We start from the raw sequence: 6,425 nt of genomic DNA, 5'->3' as shown, positions 1-6,425 counted from the left end.
AATGAATTATCCACTTGAAATAATGGTGAGGGAGCAGAATGATTCACTCGAGCAGCTAGGCTGTCATAACATTAGACTTACTCCACTCTAAGCATCACCGTCCTCAAAACCACCAGATGCTCAGGGGAGCTATATTCAACATGTTATCCAAGGTTCTTCCCAACTTATCATGAAAATAGCTGAGTTTTTCTCCTGAACTAATTCAGAATAAGGTATATATCTTCATATCATCGAGTCTTTTACTTTCTGCTCATCACCTTACCTATTGAAAAAATGAGAAAAGTAAAAATACACAGCCTAGAGCTGGAACATAAGTAAAATGATCAGTTAATCCTTTTAGCTCGTGTGTGTCTTGAATAATACTGGGACTCTATAGACATTTAATTTTACCCTTTACTTTAATATTGTTTAATTGCTTCTCATTTTTCACACACAAGCCCTTATTTCATGTCACACCTCAAATCCAGACTCATGTTTTTCAACTTGGAGATGAGGCACTGTAGTTGCTAGAATAGAAACAATACATGAGGAAAGAATGAAAACAGACTGTTTAAATAAAAAGTGAATAAATTATTCAGACCAGCTGTTTGGATTTGGAAAGAACCTTTCTGTGTTGATTAAAACCTCTTGTGTTGTGCTGCTGAGGAAGAGGCGGATGTAAATAAGTTGGGGTCAGCATGCTGTTATCTCCAGAATTACCTGGTCCAGCCTGAATTGATGTGGCTGTTTCCTTGCAACTTCATCTTCATTTTCCTTCAACTTCATCTTTAGAACAGGCTTTTATAGGGAAATACATTTTTACTTCAAAATGATGCAAAATGTTATCTAAAAATGTATTAGTGTATGCTTGAAGTACATAATAGTTATATTTGTTTTAGGGATTTTGTAAATATAAACTTTTTTCTTGATTATTTTCAAAACTTTTACCCCCTCCCTGTTTGAAGATTTTAAATAATGGGGGAGGGGAATTGCAGGGCTACAGTATGTATATCTTACCACAAAAAAGAAATGAAAAAAGAGAGGAAGGGGGAGGGAGTAAAGAATTAAGAGAGAAAGAAACAAAGTTTCATGAAGGAATGAACAAAGAAAGTGATTGGTAACGTTTGTCCCTCACTGCCCCAGATCTTCTTAAAGGCTGTGTGAGGAATTAAGAACAGGAAGAAGCCTTGCGTTACCCTCCTAGTTCAGTCTACTTTACCTTCACCCTTTAAATATAATTTTATTGCTTCTTTCCACATAGATTTATTATGGTGTTGGTTCTTACTAATTATAGCCTATAAATTGCCTTTACATAAACGTACTAACTGCATAGTCCTTAAGTATTTGCTGTAAGAATTACTTTAAGATTCTCATTCGTATATAACACCATAAACTTGAGTGTTTTTGTATAGTTTAATGATTCTTAAAAAAATTATTTTGTCCTTATAAACTAAAAGCAATACTTCACACTAAAGTTTAATGGAATTAATGTATATAAATCATAAGGTCATTTTTAATATATTTTAAACTTAAAAATAATGTTTTCAACCTATTAATGAAATTTTATTAAACTGTACTAAAAGTGTCAAAGTTTGCTTTTAGAATAATTTTCAGTAGTATCAATAAGCTCAAAAGATTAAAAAAAGTAGCATTTTGACAGACACACTGGAAAAAGCCTTGCCCCTAATATTCTTGTTTGGAGGAACTAACCCAAAAAACATTCTATCATTTCTCCACCAGGCTGACTTTTTCTACTACATTGTACAGGAGCCATTCATTGAATTTGCAGGTGATCTGAACAGTGCCTGCAGTATAAGGGTGAGCTACAAAGAGGAAGAGAAAAGAAACATTGATTATTCATAAATATTTTTCAACATAAGCCACCTCGAAGATATTTGTAGAAATATCTAGAGTATAGTGAGTTGTGTTGTGAGTTGTATATCTTTTACTAGTTATGCAAACTTACTACAGCAAGTTAAATGATAAAAAGCATGCATTAAGTGAGAACTTTGATATAGTACACTTTAGGCTTCTGTACTTCTTAATTACATGAAAATAGCACAAATGAGCTACTTTGCAGCAAAATACAGATGCTGATATCACTGCCTTTAAAGAATCTATCAAATTTAATAGTGTTTAAGATAAAAAGAAAAAAGAAAAAGAAACACAAGGCACAGGACATTTAAGTTACTACCAAAGTTTGATCGAATAATAATATGTCCTTGACATTTATACCATCCTTAGGCTATTGCTCAACTATGCCAAATTCGTCACAACTATTGTCTTTTTCCTTTACATTTTCACCCTGAGACACTTTTTCTTTGCTTTCTTTGGACTTTGGAAAGACTGGTTGTGGCTTCTACCAAAGTAAGTATTACCCCTAACTTACCCAAGTAAGTATGCAGATCTCTACTATATCTAAACCACTACTGGGTTTAGATTTATTCTTAACTCTCATTACAAATATAAGTCCAATGAAAGGACTCTTTGCTTTATTCTTATATTTTTCTCATTTGAAAAGAAATTATTCTGAAGTCAACATCCTAAATCTAAGACTTTGGCATATTTTGGAAATAGCTTATGTGTATGATGAAGACTCTTACTTTTTAAAATTTAAAAGTAGATTCTTTTCCTCATTACCAAAGTAACACATATAATTTGGGCTATTTAGAAAATATTGGTAACCAAAATAATAATACATAACCATGTCATAGAATATAAAACAGAAGTTTTGGTGTATATTCTTCTATATTTTTTTCTCTTCTGTAAACTGTCTAAAAAATTTCAACTGACACTGATGGACCGTAAATCAAAATTACATTCACCTCTCTGTATGTCTAGACTGTCTGAATCTGTCCAAAGAATGATATTGAAATAGTTTTTTTTGTATTTATATATTTTTTAATTCACTAATTTTGTTGATATATTTTAGGTATACAATATGCTGACATTCATTATTGGGAATGTGTAGCTTTACATAATGTATCTTGGTTCTAATTTTTTACCCCATTCCTCTGGCCTCCCTTCAACCCCTCCACCCCTCCCTATTTACAAAGACTTTATTTCCATTTCTTCTTTTTCTCATATTTATTCCTTTCCCTTCTTTCCTTTCCCCTACCCTTTTCTTTTCCCCTTCCCCTTTGGACCTTTTCTTCCTATTTCACGTTATCTATTATACATTTTGATCTTTATTTACAACTTTCAGTTTCTCACACCAGAGAAACTAATTCAGTATTTACATATGTGTGCCCTATTTATTTCACATAAGAGTATGGCCTCAATGTGCATCCATTTAGCTATAAATGTCTCTAGTTTCTCATTCTTTATGGCTAAGTAGTACTCAGTTTTATATAAAAAAAACACATTTCCTTTATTGAGTCTCCAGTTGATGGGCAATAGTGCTGTTTCCAAGTTTTAGCTATTACAAACTGTGCTGCTATGAACATGGGTGCACATATATCGCTGTGGTATGATTCTCTTAATTCTTTTGGGATGATACCCAGCAGAGGAATAGCTGGGTCAAATGGGACCTCCAGCCCTAGTTTTTTGAGGAATCTCCATACTGATTTCCATAGTGGTTGCACCAGTCTACATACATTCCCACTAACAGTGGGGAAGGGTTTGAAATAGTTTCTTGATTGTCAATTTATCCTTGCTACGGTTAATAATTTTATACTTTCATGAAATTGGTACATATTTCAACAGTTTAAGAGAAAAATTATATAGTGGAAGATTACTTAGATAATTCTTCCCTTTACTTTCACTGTTTTTCCTGCAGAATGTTCATCTTCACCCATCAACTCATGAATCACACTTTGTCAAAGTCCACTGTAAGTCTAATTCCCACTACAAAGTCTTTTGTATTGTCTTAGATTCCCAGGGAACCTTCTCAGACTCCAAGTATCTTGCTCGAGACAGGAACATTTTGATGTCAAGATGACAATATTAGATGTTTAGGTCTCCATTTCATCTTTTCTCATCTTCACATTTTTAAGATCTGTTCGTCCAACAGAGCACTAATTACTAATTATAGAGTTTTTTAATTTTCCAAAGTTCGAAAATTTCTTTTTAACAACCAAAATAAGTTCAAAGTTTTGTGGATTTGGAGAGATGTAACTACATCTTTGTTTCATAATTTAAGTCCATCATGCAAAGCCTTGCTGGCTTTCTTAGCCTAGTGGTAGCATCCTCCACTGTTGATTTAATGTTCTTTATCTAGTGCCATTCTCCACTGAAAATAGTTTTAAAAAATGCAACAATATTGGATTTTTAGCCTTTAGATTTTCCTGGAAACCAATAATCCTTCTGACATTTTATTAATAACTTTAGAGATTCATAAGCTTTATAAACTTATGCATTGACTTCCCAAGTTTATTTCCAAAAACTTTCTAAATGTAGGTAGATATTTTTTCATGAAAAAATTCCTTGCTATTTTAATTCAAATAATTTGATAATTCTTCATACTATGAAATAAACTGATTTAATATAATTAGTAAGATGGTTAATTTTATAGACTATAGTATGATAATTACAAAACATTGTTATACTTTATACCTTGGTGTTTAGTTCTAAGGAAGTTGATACAGGAACCAGGATACAAAGTGAAAAATGATAAATAATTTAATTCAAATGTCAAAGATGACATGTACAAATGATGTACATAAATATGTATATAAAGTTTTTGACATTTCGTTTTGGAAAATCTTCCTTTCATGAAGTAGATTGGACGTCAATATATTTAATATATCTATATGCAACAGGTGTTTTTGTTTTCAATAATTATTCTTAAAAACATAAGAGATAATTTTATTGCAATGCTATAATCAAAATGCTTTCTTTTGCAATGTACATATCAAAACCATAAGTTCCTATAATATTTATGCTATGTGATTTACTCTAATTCAGTAGTAAAGCACAAGGGGAAAATTCCTCTTCAAATTTTACTACTCTCACTATTTTTCTTCCTCAAATACTATTTCATTTTACAAATCAAAACAATTACAATGTGGACATCTGAATGCAGATGTTCTCATTTGCAAGAAACTACATTTACAAAAACAAAACACCAGGAAATGTGAAGGGGAAAAGGGCTGCCACCCAGAATCCTGTAGCTAAGCAACGGGATGTCTTCTCTTCAGTAACCAAATTATCCAATCACCCCCTGTGGGCTCCAGAGCTCTATAGGATTTTCATCCTTTGACTTTAACTTAAGCCATTTCTGGCTTTTTAACTTCAGGCAATCAACACCATCTTGTCAAGTTTATGGAGTATGGATTTCTATTCCTAAATTGGTCACAGCAGTCCTCCTGGAGGTTCTACCCTCTAATAACCATCTTAGGGAATAGTTGGTGCACTGATAGAAATAATGTAAATGAAAAATATATAGATACCCACCAAAGAGGAACTGCTTTGAAAGGGGACTGCTTATAGTTAAAATGAATTAATCTCAATGGAATTTTTCACATGCAAATTTCCAAATATCAAACATGGGAAAAGGTACTTGTGTCTAAATTCATGTATTAATAATGTAACTCCTTATAATGCCCCTCCCCCAAAGATTTTATGCTCTGTGAGAAAGCACACTAAGCAAAACTCTCTTGAATTTTTTTTTTTTAATCTGGATGCTACCTTTAGAAATGTATATATATGCCAGACACTTAGGACTCTGGAACCTGGTAAATCACTTTTTTTAAATTTTAGGAATAATGCCATCTTAACAGATGGGTGTTAGTGTAGGCATGCCAGGGAATCAAAATGTACATCACGTTCCACTACAAGGGGCAGAATATCATCCAGAAATGTCCGTCTGTACCACCGGCTAAAGGAATATTCCATTGCCACTCCACCTCAGAGCTGGACCACTTAAAACAATAACTTTTAAAATCATAAATAATTTTTTTTCTTTTTTGTTTTTGAGTATAATGATTCTCATTCTTTGAGAAAAAGCAGGATACAAGCCATTGCAAAGGCAAAAATACTAGTATGACCAATTTCATTTTTTGAATGAATGGCTTGCCTAAATAAAAAAGCCATTCTGTGGAAGCTGGTATATAATTTCTGTTAAAGAGAACCCTGGAGGTCCTTTGTGAGTTAACAATAATTTGGAAGTATTTTGTCCCTTTTTGGAACCTACAGAAGCCCATTTTCAATTGGGAAGTTTCACTTGGGCTGCCCTACTGGGCAGATCTGTGCTGAAAGCCATAATGGGATTTACTAGGAAAAACTCAGCCATTATAGCAAGGATGTTCAACAACAGTATTACGGAGGCTATGTGCAAATTCTTGCTTCAACCAGGGTATAAAAGAAACAGTCCCTGAAATAAAGGAAATTTTGATCCTCTATATTTTAGACTCCTTCTGTCCCTTGAATATATGACTTCCTAACATTGAATAAAGCAATCTTTCTTTTCTTTCTATGGTAAATCATTTATGTACAATGAGCTTAAG

Source organism: Heterocephalus glaber, unplaced genomic scaffold (assembly GCF_053883595.1).
Source record: "Heterocephalus glaber isolate CG9 unplaced genomic scaffold, H.glaber_assembly_v1.0 deba00000676, whole genome shotgun sequence".
Taxonomy (NCBI): domain Eukaryota; kingdom Metazoa; phylum Chordata; class Mammalia; order Rodentia; family Bathyergidae; genus Heterocephalus; species Heterocephalus glaber.
This window is presented reverse-complemented; position numbering follows the sequence as displayed.